Below are 16,710 nucleotides of genomic sequence, written 5' to 3' on the forward strand. Positions count from 1 at the left end.
AGCCTGGTCATCATCACTTAACATCACACAGAGGAGCAAATTAGAGAAAGTACAAAAAAGAGCGTGCAGAATTATCTTGGGTAATCAGTATGAGGGATACGAACACGCCCTCACCACCCTCAGCTTGCCAAGATTGTCCGACAAACACAGTGAGGCACTGAATAAGTTTGGACAGGACCTAATGCTACACCCACGTCACCGTCACTTCCTCCCACCTAACACCACACCCACCCGCCATGCAACTCGGCATTCAAACAAAATCAAGCCCATCAGAGCGCCGAGGACTGACCGATACAAGAACAGTGCCATTCCATCCATTGTCCGCACAATAAACTCATCATAAATTTTAGACTAAGCATATCACTCTAATAATTACTATATTACTCATAAAAGTGCCCAATTGTATTATTGTCAGTGTATCACTGCTATCTCAATAAACCTATTATTATTATTATTATTATTTATTATTATTATTATTACACACACACACACACACACACACACACACACACATACAGACACACGTGGATAGCACGAAAGCTAAATCTAACCTGTCTCTCTGTGTCCAATGTCTGTAGAGGATCGAGTGTGACCAAGTGAACCTCTCGTGAGAAAAAAAAAAATCAAAATAAAAAAAGTCGCTGCGATCCCTCGTATACTATTTGCACCTTTATGGCAATGAAATGCAACTCGAAATGTGAGATCAACTTCCCTTCAACGACGCCCGTTCCTTCCTCTATTGGGCCAGTTTTGTTTTCCAACTGGGACACGGCACTTGTGAGTAAATATATACATGTATGTAAAGTTGTGTGTATATATAAAAATACATATAATATGCATTTTATATACATAATATACTCAGTGGGGCACGGCGCTTATGAGCAAATATACATGTAATATTTTGCTTATAAAGATACATAAATACATGTATTATATATACATATTACACATATGTACATATGAATTTATATAAATATACGTACATATAACCTATCAATATATTTACACACTTGTACACACATGCATATATGTATGCAAAAAAATATTTGCATATACAGGTACGAGTACATACATATACATTCATGTATATGCATACATACACCCACGCCTATACCCACATTTTTTTATATCTGAAAACCTCTAGAAAAATATTATATATATATATATATATATATATAAATATATATATTATATTTATATAAATTAATATATATATATATATATATATAAATATATATTTTATATATATATATACATTAGACATATATATATATATATATATATATATTATATATATATATATATATATATGTATATTATATATATATATATATATATATATTTTTTTTTTTTTTTTTTTTTTTTATGGTAAAGATGGTGAAAAAGTATTTGCCTGGGTCAAGAAAATTGTAACTTCCAATGGGGTTGTAGAGTGATATGTTACTAAATCTTGTCACATTAAGAACTCCTTTGATGAATGTTAATTTAAGGGCCGCTCGACCAACGATCATCCCATATGAAAAGGATTCGGTTTAACATCGTGAACTACCCCTATTAGGAGGCCGGGACGGTGTCCTTTACAGAGGACTTTGTATGCGTGGAATTTAGTAAACCATGCCCTTGGTCCAACTCGCTGGCGGCACAACTCAAACTGCGGTCACCTCAACCTCCGCCGCAAGGTACGACGCTCTAACACGCTCGTCCATGGAGCATCCCATAAATATACCGAGTTCGAGTTTCATTTGTGAAACAGATTCTCTTGAAAGCATATCTTGTATGATAAATTGGAACATTTCTTGTTATTGGTTATTGTCTGATATTTTTTTCTAAAGTTCGTATCTTTTGTTATGGAGTTTGGGGTGGCGTATGGAGAAAAGATATATTCCATGACATTCTGAGCAGTTAGTATAGCATCAGGAAAGTCTTACTATATGTGGCGAGAATATTAACACACTGTCACCTAGTAGCTCTCAACTGATGTTTCTAGTCTGGCTAACGCTAAATTATTTTATTCAGTTTAAAAGAGCCCTTCTGGGTGATAGCGAGTTACAGAAGGATTTTGGAAAAAGTTCTCAGTGTGGAACTTCAAGATGGCGGGCCCAAGCTATCACAGTCTATCTGGTAGCAAAGGGTTTCATGAGTGTGCCTGAAGGGGGTTCGAGTGGTACAGACGTCCAGTAGTTCCTCTAGACCAGTGGTTCCCACGACCCCCCCCCCCCGCGCGCCCAAGAAGTCATGAGGAGGATACAAAGGAGCGTTGAATCATCTACTCAAAATTTATTATTTAATACGAATAATTAAATTTTTCAAAGATCATGTATCAGCCGTTACATACGTGCAAAGTATAATTCTATCGGTCACCCAACCCGTTTTCTATTAAGATATAGAGAATATATAAACAGGAAAAATATGTAATTTCATATACATACAAAAAAGGTAGGGAAAGGCGTGCGAGTCTCCTGAAGGCATAAGGGGACGTCATATAAGACAGTTTGAGAACCGCTGCTGAAGACTTACCTTGAAAAGACCACCCGCACTCGAGGGATAGGTGTCCGTAGGAGCGGAAGAGAAGTCTGTGGGAAAATGAAAAGACAGTTGTATATAAAAAATGAGGGCTGTTGCAACTAAGCGTTTTAAGAGATATTTATCAGTTTTGTATCGTGGTTCGGGAGGCGTGGGCAGGAGACCTGGAACCAAGGGCTGTTACACTGTTGATGAGGGAATTCGTTTTTGATATTTTCGTTCAGGATCTTAACCGAAAAAATTAGGAAAGGAGTCGCGGGGGAAGTTCGTATGGACAGTCGGAAAGATGGAAAGATTTTTAGTGATAAGTAAACTGAAACGAAAAGTTGTAATAAGAGAAACAGAAGTGAATGGATTTTAGTAGTAGAGAAAACGTATGTGAATGTCAGTACGTGTGGTCGTGTTTTATGATTGCGATGTGCTCAGGAACAAGGGTTCTCATGTATCCCCGTTCTTATACATTGCTGTTATTTAGCCTCTTAGAGAAACCACTTCAACACTGAATAGAATTGTTAGGCATCCACTATGTATTGCTAGTTTTTGGTTTATGGACCAACTTGTGAATCTAATTGGTCCACTAGGGGTTAATGGACCACAGATTAAGAGTTAGTTAAGGGTTTTTCGTGAAAGCCGTAGAAAACTAAAGTCTTCGTGGTCTAAAACATTGTCATGGACCATCCTGATAGCCGTTTCCATGGGAACATTAGTAAACAAAACCACTACATCAAGAGAAGCAGTAGCTGTGTCACTGCTAGCAAAGTAAAAATAATTGAAAAAAAAATTAAAATAAAAACAGAATACAACAGAAAAAGCCTTAGAGCTAACGATGTACAGGGAATTATGATTTTTTTTTTCAAAAACAATTTGTTCGATTTCTTGGAATTGTTATATGTGGGGAAGAGTTAACTTGAAATCAGTGGCAGGGAACGTTTATTATCCTGACTGTGTGGTTTAACATTACCACATATGTTGCCTGATGTCATCTATATACAGGAAAAAAATCGTCCACAATAGTTGCCATGGATCACCAAACTTTCCCGCACTCTAAAAGGAAAACGAGACACATCAGAAAAGTACCATAAAAGTTTAATCAGTAAACATATATATACATAAGCGCGTGCGCACATACAGAAACACACACATACTTCATATATATATATATATTATATATATATATATATATATTATATAGTATAATATATTTACATACTAAACTTCAACACAAACTAAAGAAATAATTGTGTTATCTTTACCCTGACCTCGTAGACAAACTCCATTTTTATTTTTACTATTATTATTATTGCTATCATCATCATTATTATTAATAATGTTATTATTACGATTATTAACAATTATCATTATCATTATTATTATCATTATTATTATTCATTTATTAATATCAAAATTATTATTATTATTATTATTTTTTCAAGGGGAGGTAGGTCGAACGCCAGGAAATCCCATTCCTCTGTGGCGTGGTTGAAGCTGTTTACGTTAACTCTGAGTTTCCGTTTTCTATTGTGACTCTAAAGTGTTTACTTGCCACTTGCACAATCCAAGGGTTTCCAATTTGTTTACATGGCCTCTTGTTTGTCGCCCCTTCGACTCATTTATATCACTGATCCCTTTCATAACAATGCATTCTGGGTAATACGTGGTTAATCCACAAGTCGCCTGACTTTATCAGAGAAAAATATTGGGATCGCGAGGGATTCTAACCTCGTTCAGCTCGCTGTCAGAGTTTATTTTAATAAAATCTATTGGCGCTAAATAAAACAAAAGCTAGAGAGAGCTACTGTACGAGTATTCAGGTGAAAATGACCCCCAACGTATAGTTTATTTATGTTAATTAATATCTTTATTCATGTACTTAAAGCAAAGTCTTCCCAAGCAGAGATTCTTCTTCAGAAGCACAAGATTTATACACTGCCTACTATGGCATATTTAAAGAAATATCTGAGAACCAGACCTGCAACATTATACAAAAATAAATAAACAAATAGATGAATAAATAAATGAATATGTAAATAAGTAAGTAGATAAACGTAAATTAAATAATTAGATACATAAAGATAAATAAATAGATAAAAAGTAAACATAAAAAATAACTTTTAGCTTCCACTTTTCTTCCATTCTACTACCTAACTTACCCCTTCCTTGGTTAAAAAAAAAAAAAAAAAAAATCAACTGACAAATTCCAGACGGCGGTCCCCGATATGAACAGGACCCTGACCGATCGTGATCCCATTCTGGTATGTGGGTGGTGGAGGTGTCTGACTCTCAGGTAAATGAAAGTCTTTTGTTGCTTTTGTTACCAGCCACCGTGGGAATCCTGGTTTTCATTTAAGTAAAACTCGCGGCAGCAACTATACATATATATATATATATATATATATATATATATATATATATATATATGTGTGTGTGTGTGTGTGTGTGTGTGTGTGTGTGTGTGTGTGTGTGTGTGTGTATGTTATATACACGTGTGTGTGCATGTATGTATATATCATCACGATTTCAAGACCGTAACCTTTCAAGCTCCTTATGTAACTATTTGGTGCCCCTCCCCCCCTCCTCCTAATATGATGATCAACGTTCTTCGTATGTTGTATTACACGAGAGTAGTGAATTTTGTCAGTTCTGTTTTGTTTATTAGGTTTATATGCAGAATGATCACTAAAAACACACGTGATCCAAATTTTTTGCAGATAACCACAAAGGAAATCAGAAACATAAATTCCCAAGCGCTTTCGTGATATTCCCCTGAAGATGTGAATAATACGAAAGCGCTTGGGAGTCTGTGTTTTTTCGATTTCATTTGTGGTTATCTGCAAAAACGCATGTGTATGTATACATATATATATATATATATATATATATTATATATATATATACACACTCACACACACACACACATATATATAGTTATTACACGTAACACTGACTTCCAGAGCGCTATTGGTACCCCAAAACGGTGCGTTAATTGGTTGTCTGTGCGACTGAGTTCACGTCTACATCAACGTTGTTCTTATGTTCAAACGACATAGTGCCATCAGTGTAGAACTATTATTGGACCATGTGGAATGACTAATTGATCCATCCGCGTCATCAGTGGTTACCCACAATGCAATTTGTATGAACTATTGAAGTCATGCGTGTGGAAGAATCTGGAATCCGCTGGGACTTCATTAATAATAATAATAATAAAAAATAGAAGTGTGGCCCTAAAGATGAGGAGATTTTCCAGCTGTTTCTTCAAGGAGACGTTTCCTATAACGATTACCAAACTCCTAGAACGACACTCTCTAAGTAGACATCCAGATCGCCCAATGTGATAATTTCTACCTCGGTTGCTTGCCAAAGCTTACTGAGGGAATCTATTTCTCAACCGGAGCCGTCGTCTACCTCAACCAAAGTCGTCTATCCCACTTCCGGCCGATGTAGGATCTTTCCATAGAGGACCAACCTTTGTTCTCTTCTTCAGTCATGAATCTCGGGAGATAACAGACCTCGGACCAGGATGTAGACCATCCTTTCCAGTGTCCACCTCATTCCAGGCTCAAATCTGAGAAAGACGCCAAGACTTCAAGGGGCTAGTTTCCCACTGGCCTCACCCGGTTGTAGGGGCAGCATTACAAAGCATTACGAGGTCAGAGCATGCCGAAAGGAGACCTTTTGGTCCATAACTAGGTCGGATGCCAAAAAAAAAAAGTATAAAAATGATAAATAAATAAAAATAAAAATAAGAATTATAATAATAAAAATAATAATAAAATAAATAAATACATAGGTAGTTAACTAATATTTATACAATAGTAATAATAATAAATTGACAGATAACTAATAAATGAAAATCAAGCAAATACGAATAAACAAACAAATAATAAACAAATAAACAAATATTATAAAATAAATAGCAGTAATTACAGCATCTCACTTCTGATCATACGAACTACAGATTTCCTGTATTCACGATATAAATCGCCCAATTCTAATATGTATGAATACTCTTTTGATATAACTGATTCCTTGTATTTAGATACGTTACCAATTGCCCATATTTATTTAACTTTTCATTAATGTATAGTCAGGTCTAATCAGGAAGACGCTTGTGTATCCAATTACCGTTTTCTGTTGCCCGTATCTAGATTTTATTTTTGTAATTAAATATATAAATCCCTCGCAGAGTCTGATATTTGCCCTCGATTTACTTTCGACACTACTTGGCTACCAGTCTTGTTTTTTCTCATCCTTGAACGTCCTCACCAATGGAGAACTACACCTTATTCAGTGTTTCTAAAAGCAGCTATCTATTGCCCCGGAGACGTTGGTGATCTTCATTATATACCAGTCCATCATATACCATTCCATCATATACCATTACTACCACCAGGCAAATTTAGTCACCTGGGGAGACCATTTCCCTACCATATTATTATTATTATTATTATTATTATTATTATTATTATTATTATTATTATTATTATTTAGAGGCCTGGATTCATGGCAAAGGGAATTCGAAATGCAACACAAAAAACTAGGTTTCTTGTCGATTTTTTTCTTTTTTTTTACGCTTCCATGATGACCAGCAAAACTTTTTTCTTTTTCTGAAAATTGTGTTTTCTACCGATTCTGTCCTGTCTTACACTAGAATAAATATCTGGTGGGATAAAATAAGGTTTTGATCGATCAAGTAGTAGTAGTATGTTTAGTAGTAGTAGTATGTTTAGTAGTGTGTTTAGTAGTAGTAGAGTTTAGTAGTAGTAGTGTTTAGTAGTAGTAGTAGTAATGTTTAGTAGTAGTAGTAGTAGTAGTGTTTAGTAGTAGTAGTAGTAGTAGTGTTTAGTAGTAGTAGTAGTAGTAGTAGTAGTGTTTAGTAGTAGTAGTAGTAGTGTTTAGTAGTAGTAGTAGTGTTTAGTAGTAGTAGTAGTAGTGTTTAGTAGTAGTGTTTAGTAGTAGTAGTAGTAGTAATGTTTAGTAGTAGGAGTAGTTGTAGTGTTTATTAGTAGTTTTAGTAGTAGTACTAGTGATTTGTAGTATTAGTAGTAGTGTTTTGGATTAGTAGTTGTGTTTATGAGTAGTAGTAGTAGTGTTTAGTAGTAGAAGTAATAGAAGTAGAAGTAGTGTTTAGTAGTAGTAGTGTTTAGTAGTAGTAGTAGTAGTGTTTAGTAGTAGTAGTAGTGTTTAGTAGTAGTAGTAGTAGTGTTTAGTAGTAGTAGTAGTAGTGTTTAGTAGTAGTAGTAGTGTTTAGTAGTAGTAGTAGTAGTGTTTAGTAGTAGTGTTTAGTAGTAGTGTTTAGTAGTAGTAGTAGTGTTTAGTAGTAGCAGTAGTGTTTAGTAGTAGCAGTAGTGTTTAGTAGTAGTAGTAGTGTTTAGTAGTAGTAGTAGTGTTTAGTAGTAGTAGTAGTGTTTAGTAGTAGTAGTTAGAGGGGGTTTACACGGTCTAACGGTTCATCGAACGCAGTTCAACAGACACGTGTTTAAAGTGATGTGTGAACGGGTATTTGGTTGTCGAACACGTTGGTTAAACCCCAAATACCCCGTTCACACCACTTTAAACACGTGTCTGTCGAACCGCGTTCGACGGACCGTTAGACGGTGTAAACTCCGTCTTAGTAACGGAAGTAATAAAAATAGTACTAGTAGTAGTAGTAGTATTATCATGAGTAGTATTACTATTATTACCATTATTATATTTATTCATTTATTTCTGTATTTTTATATATATATATTCTTTTTTATAATTTCATTCTGGTGGTCTGGAGAGGACCGTTACCTAATAAGAATGAGCTGTCAGTCGTCCCGTTGGTAATATGAAGGATTTTATTTCATGGGATCTAAAGCCGACTTGACAAAGGACTCGTCCAACTTTACAGCCAAGATCTCTCTGCCTTTCCCCCTTTTTCGCCTTTCCTTTCTTTCTTTCATATTTTTCTTTTTCGTTTGTTTTCCTTTATTTTGTTTTATTTTTCATCCTTTTTTTCTATTTCTCTATATAATATAGTGCCTTTTTTATTCTCGTTTTTGCGGGTTCTGCTTTGTCATCATCTTCCTCTTCTTCATCCATTTCAAATATTGTTTCTCCGTCTAATTCAATTAGTCCCTTTCTTTGGAATATGGAAATGAAGATGAAATAAACTTGACGAAGATCTATTAGATAACAAAAATTCAAATTAGTCACAGGAATAACAATATTGAAGAAATACGAACTCATGGCAATAAAAAACGGGAGAAAATATGAAGAAATAACAATTATAAATAAACGAATTAAAAAACCTTTGGAGAACATAACACTTTTTTTTAGCAGATGTAATGAACTAATTAACAACAGCAACAACAACAACCACAACAACAAAAACAACCACACAGCAACAACAACAACAAGAATGAATAAATTGATAAATTGAAAATCTTTTGGAGAATAGAAGACCCATTTTTTCAGCAGAAGTAACGAAGTAATACTATGCCAAAGTTAATTAAATAGACTATAGACCTATGTTTTCAAGGGAATTTTAATCCTGTAGAAGCCTATGTTTTCAAGGGCAATCTAATCCTGTACAATCTACATATAATAGTATCCCCCCCCCAGGTTGTTGATGCTCCTCTTCCTTCTCTTCCTATTTCTTCTCCTCTATTTTCCTCCTCCTCTTTGTCGTCATAATACCGAGATCAAATGCTCCTCCGAGCCACGAGGGGCCAGGACAAATTCTCCATTTACAGAGATATTTGTCCGTACGTTTGGGTACAGTTCTTTCATTTTCTCCCAGTTCCCATTTTCTCCTTGTTTTTCTTCCTCCTTCACCATTTCCCCATTCATTCCCCCTCCTCCTCTTCTCACTCCTCCTCCTTCACCATCTCTTCATCATTCCAGTCTTCCTCCTCCTCCTCCTTCACCATCTCCTCTTCATCACAGTTTTCCTCCTTTTCCTTCTCCTCCTCTTCGTTCCCCTCCTCCTCCTCTTTAGCGTCACGAAGCTCAGTTCGAAACTTCGAGCTCTGCATCCGGTCGGGCGGCTTCCATTTTGGGCGACATTTAGAGGTATTGCTGGAACACCACTCCTTCCTCTTCCTCTTCTCCCTCCTCTTCCTCTTCTCCCTCCTCTTCTCTCTCCTCTTCCTCTTCTCCCTCCTCTTTGTCCTCTTCTTACTTCTTATTCCTCTTCTTATTATTCCTCTTCCTCTTCTTACTCCTCCTTTTTTCCTCTTCTTCCTTTTTTCTTCTTACTTTTTCCTTCTTCCTTTATTATTCCTCCTCTTCTTCTTATTCATCTTCTTATTTCCTACTTCCTCTTTCGTTTCTTCCTCCTCCTCCTCCAACTCCTCCTCGACCTCCTCATCTTCGCTATCACCAACTTTGTAAAATCCCCGAGCTGTGCGTCTAGACACTCATTAACACGAATCGGCTAAATCCTCCTCTTCCTCTTCGTCCTCTTGTTCCTCCTCTTCTTCGACTTCCTCTTCCCTGGAACGAGAATAAACTCAAACATCGAGTTGTGGATGGATTCCAATTTGGAAGACATGGAATTATCTACAGGTATCGGTAGAACCCTATGATTTCCTCCTCCTCATCCTCTTCCTCCTTCATCTCCTCTACGCCCTACCATTGCTCCTTCCCCCTACTTCCCTCTCTTCACATTCCACCTCCTCTTCCCTCTCCTCCTTTTTATCCTCCATCTCCGCCTTCTCCTCTTCCTTCTCCCCCTCCACCTCCTCCTCCTCCTTTTTCTCATCCTCCTCCTACTCCTCTTCCTCCTCTTGACCCCACCCTTCCTCCTTCACTCCCTTCTTCCATCTCTTCAAAACTTCAGGATGGAGGTTAGGACAGTGGGTGGGGGAGTGGGGGAAGGGGAAAGGGAGGGGGAGCGGGGGGAGGAGGAGGGGAGGGGGAAGGGGAGGGGGGGAAGGGTTCTTCCAGTCCCGGGGAGCGTTTATCTTCCTTCCTGGGCAGTCCAGCGTCGACATTTCATCAAACCGGGGATTATTCGGCGAGGTCTCTCCAGAGTCCTTCTTGATGTCCGATTCCGTGTCCTCGTCTTCGAAGTCCTTCTTCGCCAGATCCGATTTTTTTTTTGGGGGGGGGAGGGAAGGGGGGGGAAGGGGAGAGAAGCGTGTCAGTTGAGACCCAAGAACAAGTAATTTTTTTCATTTTTTCATTTTCTTTTTTCATTTTTTTTCGTGTACCTTTACATCCACACCTTTTTGTTCTTCGTTTTCTTTTCTTTTTCTTTCTAGTGAAACTTTTTTTTTTTTTTTTGCGTTTCCTGATTTTTTTTTTTTTTTCTAACGGAGGGAAAAATATATATTTTCGGATTTGATTCAGAGCACATGAGCTTCGCAAGAACCTTCCACGTCAAATTATTCAGAACGGTTGGCACGTACTTTCAATACCTTTCATCAATCCTGGCGAACGCTGTCCACTATTACGAAGCCGAATTTGACTAACTTCACTGGCTGTACTTTAAAAAATTACCTGCAATTTTTTTTTATAAAGGCCAGTAAAAGAAAAAAAAAAGAAAAAAATAATGTAACATTCTACTTTCCAATGGTAGAAAGCCTTCTGCAAGTAATTATGTAAATATCTTACCCTTAACTGGATGAAATCGTCTGGCGCTCGGTAGGAGAACAACACGTTATGAATGTCTTCTTTTTTTTTTTTTTTTTTTTTTTTTTTTTTTTAAGCACAGAGTCCCACTCTGAAACAAACATCATCTCGTAGTTTCAGCCAGAAGCTCTGTAAACAGCACCACCATAGTAACTTTATGGCTGGGGATGATAGGTGATAACGGACATGGAACTGCCTAATGTAGGTTTTACGGACTCTTCCAGTCTCCTTCATTCTTAAACGGGCCAATGACGATTACTCCTTCTTCGCGTCCTACTGACTGGAAACCCACAGCTGGAAAGCTCTGGACTGTTGTTTATGATAATGCAGTTCTACTGGTACGAGATTGGGGTGTTGCCCAGTCCGGTGACCGAGTATCGGCCCCTCATGGCCGCACTTCCAAGTGGAGGCTTCGGTATTGACGGACTTCTTGACCAACGGCAGCGAGACGTTCCTCTCTGACGTCCTTCCCCGGTAGCCAGAGCAACAGGGTCACCATGTACGGAAGGGATTAAAACGGGGCGTTATTTTCCCTAAGACTGTTTGTCCCAAGAGTCGTTGATTGTGATGACAATTCGACTGCATGGTGCTCTTGTCTTCGGCATATATTGACGAACCCTGTCGTCATGGCGACAGATCCTCTCTGACGACTTCAGACTGCTGAAGTCTGGCGTTTCTATGGTTACGTAATCTTTGTGTGACCTTTCCCTTTTCAACAAACCAAGATTAATGTTATTATTATTTGGATTATTATTATTTCTCTCTCATACACTCTCTTTCTCCTGTTTTTTGTCAGCCAGAGCAAAATCAAAAGCATATGATATTCCACAGAATTCATCGAAACATATTTTCAACTCTTTGTGAAAGGGGATCCTGTCTCAATTAAATATAATGTGTGTGTGTGTGTGTGTGTGTGTGTGTGTGTGTGTGTGTGTGTGTGTGTGTGTGCGTGTGACATACTATCAACCCTTTTTCCCTGTGTCACAACTTACCTATCTACTCTAACACCAGGCGATTTTATTCAGCAGAACAAACTTTCCTCCACAACAGAAGAGTATAAAAAAAAATCAACGTACACAATCGCAAATCAAAAATAAGATTCACATAACATGATATATAGGGTTCTCCTTCATTACCAACGGCCCCTATCGTCCATATCTCTCTTATTAGCATTTATTAGCATTAGACGTCTTTATCTTGCCAGAGAACCTTGTTCCACTTTTTTTTCCCAATTAAAATAATTTATTTTTACAAACCCAGCGACCTGTTGATGCATTTTAAAGGAGACGGAGTCTTCCGAACGTACTAGTGGCAGCTCAGGAATGTTGGCGCCTTATTGGAAAATATGTACGCTGGGGAAGAGAGGGTGGGGGTTAAGGTACGTTTTATGTTTTATCCGTTGCGATTATCGTCCAACGATGATCGTTCGTGGCTCAACGATCCTCGTCAAACGATTGTCTAGAGCAATTTTTTTTTTTTTTTTTCAGCGACAAGCCCCCGGCTACGCCGGGGGACTTGGCCTGCGGCTCTGCTCGCTCTTCTTCTTCTACTTTTTCTTCTTCTTTTTCGAGTTCTTTTTCGAGTTCTTCTTCTTCTTCGAGTTCTTCTTCTTCGAGTTCTTCCTCGAGTTCTTCTTCGAGTTCTTCTTCTTCTTCGAGTTCTTCCTCGAGTTCTTCTTCTTCGAGTTCTTCTTCTTCGAGTTCTTCTTCTTCGAGTTCTTCGAGTTCTTCTTCGAGTTCTTCTTCTTCGAGTTCTTCTTCTTCGAGTTCTTCTTCTTCTTCGAGTTCTTCTTCTTCGAGTTCTTCGAGTTCTTCTTCTTCTTCGAGTTCTTCTTCTTCGAGTTCTTCTTCTTCTTCGAGTTCTTCTTCTTCTGAGTTTTTCTTCGAGTTTTTCTTCGAGTTCTTCTTTTTCGAGTTATTCTTTTTCGAGTTCTTCTTCGAGTTCTTCTTCTTCGAGCTCTTCTTCGAGTTCTTCTTCGAGTTCTTCTTCTTCGAGTTCTTCTTCGAGTTCTTCTTCGAGTTCTCCTTCTTCTTCGAATTCTTCTTCGAGTTCTTCTTATTCCAAATGATACCTTTGGTAATCCCCATGATCCGATTTTCCCCCATGTTTTGTAAAATTCTTATAACCCGCAAAGTGATGTTTTTCGAACTCACACGTACTCTCTCGCGAAATTTCTCCGTCAAACAACTCGAGTTTTTCAAAAGCTTCGTCACTGTACTTGTACGATAACAATTTCCGAAAAAAAAAACTCATAATATTAATAAATGAACAACGTGAATCAGATCAGTTCCAGTTGAAAACGTGAAACGAACTGAATAAACCCTTACACCTACCCAGGGTCCGGTGCGACCGTTTTGCCGGGTCTCGAGAAAAACTCGCAAACCGGAGAATTCTTTTTTTATTTAGTATAATTCCAGCGGCAATCGTTCGAAGCAAAGCGGGCCCGTCATTTAAAAAACAAAGAATCATTGCTCTAGACAATAGTCTGACGAGCATCGTCGAGCCATGAACGATCATCGTTTAGCAATAATCACACCGAGATAAACTTACCTTTAGCCGGATCAAACACACCTCGACCTCTAACGGAAGGAAAACACAGAGAGGCTCGGCATTTCCCCACAAATAGATTTTTTTTTTTCAGAACATAAAAAAATAAAAATAGAAAATAAAATGCTACGTGTTTCTGGTCCGTAGGGGCGTCGTTGCTTTCATCTACGACGAACATGACTCGGTGTCCTGCCTAGATTTATTTACTTTTATTCATTTATTTTTACTTGCTCTGTGAGGTGGCTAGGCATGATTGCCTTCATCAGAGTTCTTGGGTGACATAGCACTGTGTACCCTTGTTGACGTCGCGCGCCTTCCTCTCGTGTCCAACTTCCACGCCTTAGAACAGTCGCCATCACCTTTTAATTAAGTTTTCCTCTCTTCTTAACAATTCCAAATAGATTTATCTTGGACCAAATCTCCGACTTTTCTCGGATACTTTTCAATTCAATCTTGGCTTACCGTGAACCCGTTAACTTAAAATTCTTCTTTTCAGCATCTATAACTCGAGTCTATGTACATATTTAATCTCATCAAAGAGAAAGAATATTACGCTAAGAAAGGGGGAGGAAACAAAGAAGGAACGGAGGAGGAGGAGGAGGAGGAGGAGGAGGAGGAGGATGTGAAGAAGAAGCGAAAGAAGAAGCGAAAGAAGATGAAGAAGCGAAAGAAGAAGAACAAGAAGAAGAAGAAGAAGAAAAAGCGAAAAAAGAAAAAGAAAAAAAGCGAAAGAAGAAGAAGAAGAAACGAAGAGAAGAAGAAGCGAAAGAAGAAGAGAAAGAAGAAGAAGAAGAAGAAGAAGAAGAGAAAGTAGAAGAAGAAGCGAGAGAAGAAGAAAAAGAACCGAGAGAAGAAGAAGAAGAAGAGACAGAAGAAGAAGAAGAAGAAGAAGAAGCGAAAGAAGAAGAAGAAGCGAAAGAAGAAGAAGAAAAAGAAGAAAAAAAAAAAAAAAAAAAAAAAGAAGAAGGAACGCCATGTTGAAGACAGTGGTGTGCAGGCGTTGAAAGGCTTTGGTGCTGCATCTCGAGCAGCCTTGCCGGTTCGTTTGATGCCGGGGATGGCATCATGAGATAGTACCCTGCAAAAAGATGATGGTTTAACCAGATGGAGACTCAGATGAACCTAAAGTGGGTGGAGAGTTAGAGCGCTTCATGAGTCAGAGATGATTATCCAGGTGATCTAGGTGAGAGAGGGTAAGTTATGACCAAATGACAAGAGTAAGTGCACTTTCGGCTGTAAAGATTGAGGCGAAGTGAGTGAGTGAGTGAGTGAGTGAGTGAGTGAGTGAGTGAGTGCGTGTGTGTGTGTAGGGGAGAAGATGTCTGAATTGTGTCTGTGAGACACACTGTTCATAATCCACTTCACAGTCCAAACAACTGTCTATGTGTACGTTAATGGCAGATGAATGAAAGATTATAGGGACAGGTTCTTGTTGGATAATATCGACCAGTGCTGTACGGTTATCTTATTTGTCTATTCAGTTATTCGTTTATCGCTTTATATGTATTTTTTCAGTGTGCCTAAAACAAAACAGGAACATAAAGAGTACATACATACATGTACCAAAGGCTTTCTCCCCATTACATGGACGGTAGCCAAAAAAAAAAAAAAAAGGCATTGAAACCACTCCCCCCAATTCCATCCCCTACATACTCCACTCCCCTCTACCCTCTTCCCTCCCTCTTATTTTGGTACCTCCTGGATGACGGGTCATCCCTGCGTCTTGTCCACTGTAGTGTCGCAAGACACAGCACATCCACAACAAGGGCGCTTCATTAAATCGGCGACCCCCTCTCTGTCCCCTCGTGTACAAAAGGAGAAGACGGGGAGAAATCCCTTCGGGCTGCGTCAATTTATTTTTCATACATACTCATACATGAGGAGTAAGTGATATTATTACTCCACAAGGGGTAACCAAGGGTCCCAAGTAGGTGTGATTACATTATCATCTATTTCTGATGTGGAGAACGAGCTAGTTTACCATACCATACAGATGGACAGTGTGGGCTTCTGCCTAATTCTTGAAGGCTTGAAGGACTGAAGAATGTGCGAAAACTAGGTTAGTGTGAGAACTCTTAATGTGGTGATATCTAAGTGATATTAAACAGTGATGGGTGTCCATGGGCTGGAGGGGCATGTCTAAAAGCCACCTGTGTTAAGACATAGGCTAAGAGAGCATTCAGGGTATAATACTCGGAGATGTGTAGAGAACTTATTTAATTTTACTCTCATTAGTTTATATATATATATATATATATATATATATATATATATGTATATATGTATATATATATATATATATATATATATATATATATATATCACTTAGACCCACAGTAGGAATAAAAGGAAACTTAGAGGAAAGTATAACTTCTATATTTCGGCTAATAGCTATAGCCCTCTTCAGGAAAGTACAGGTTACAAGAATCTGCAGAGACACAAGTACAATTGAGATACGAGTAGAAGAGGAACCCGCAGGACAACCCGTCGCGCAGGGCGAAGTCAGAGGTGAGGTCAGAAGGGAAGCGGGGTCAAGATTGGTGAGGGAGCGAGGTCAGGAGGGTGAAAATTCTTAACCAAACGGCTCACAGCTAGCCGTGAGATTATGTCCGGGGACCATTGACCTTCGGAGATGTTCAAGTTCGGACATTCTTCGATTAAGGCGGATTCAACAATTTTTCTTCTAAAGCTACAGTTGGATTTAAACAAAATTTTGGCCTTGTCCCAGTCAAGACTGTGATTTTTGGTACTGACATGTTGGAACACAGCGGAATTTTCCTGGGCATACCTAATGGATCTTAATACCAGGCTAACGGAGCACAAAAGATCCATTAGGTATGCCCAGGAAAATTTCGCTGTGTTCCAACATGTCAGTACCAAAAAGTTCCGTCTCTGTGTACTCCTACAATCGTAAATTGTTGACCACCAAACTGCTGTTCAATGTTGAATGTGGTTTTGTTTTGAGCAGGGTACTGGAAACAAATAGGCAGGATTTGTCACATGGACTCTTGTTTCCAGCTCCACTATAAGGGACTCACT

Source organism: Oratosquilla oratoria, chromosome 19 (assembly GCF_046742065.1).
Source record: "Oratosquilla oratoria isolate Oo_2021 chromosome 19, ASM4674206v1, whole genome shotgun sequence".
Classification (NCBI taxonomy): domain Eukaryota; kingdom Metazoa; phylum Arthropoda; class Malacostraca; order Stomatopoda; family Squillidae; genus Oratosquilla; species Oratosquilla oratoria.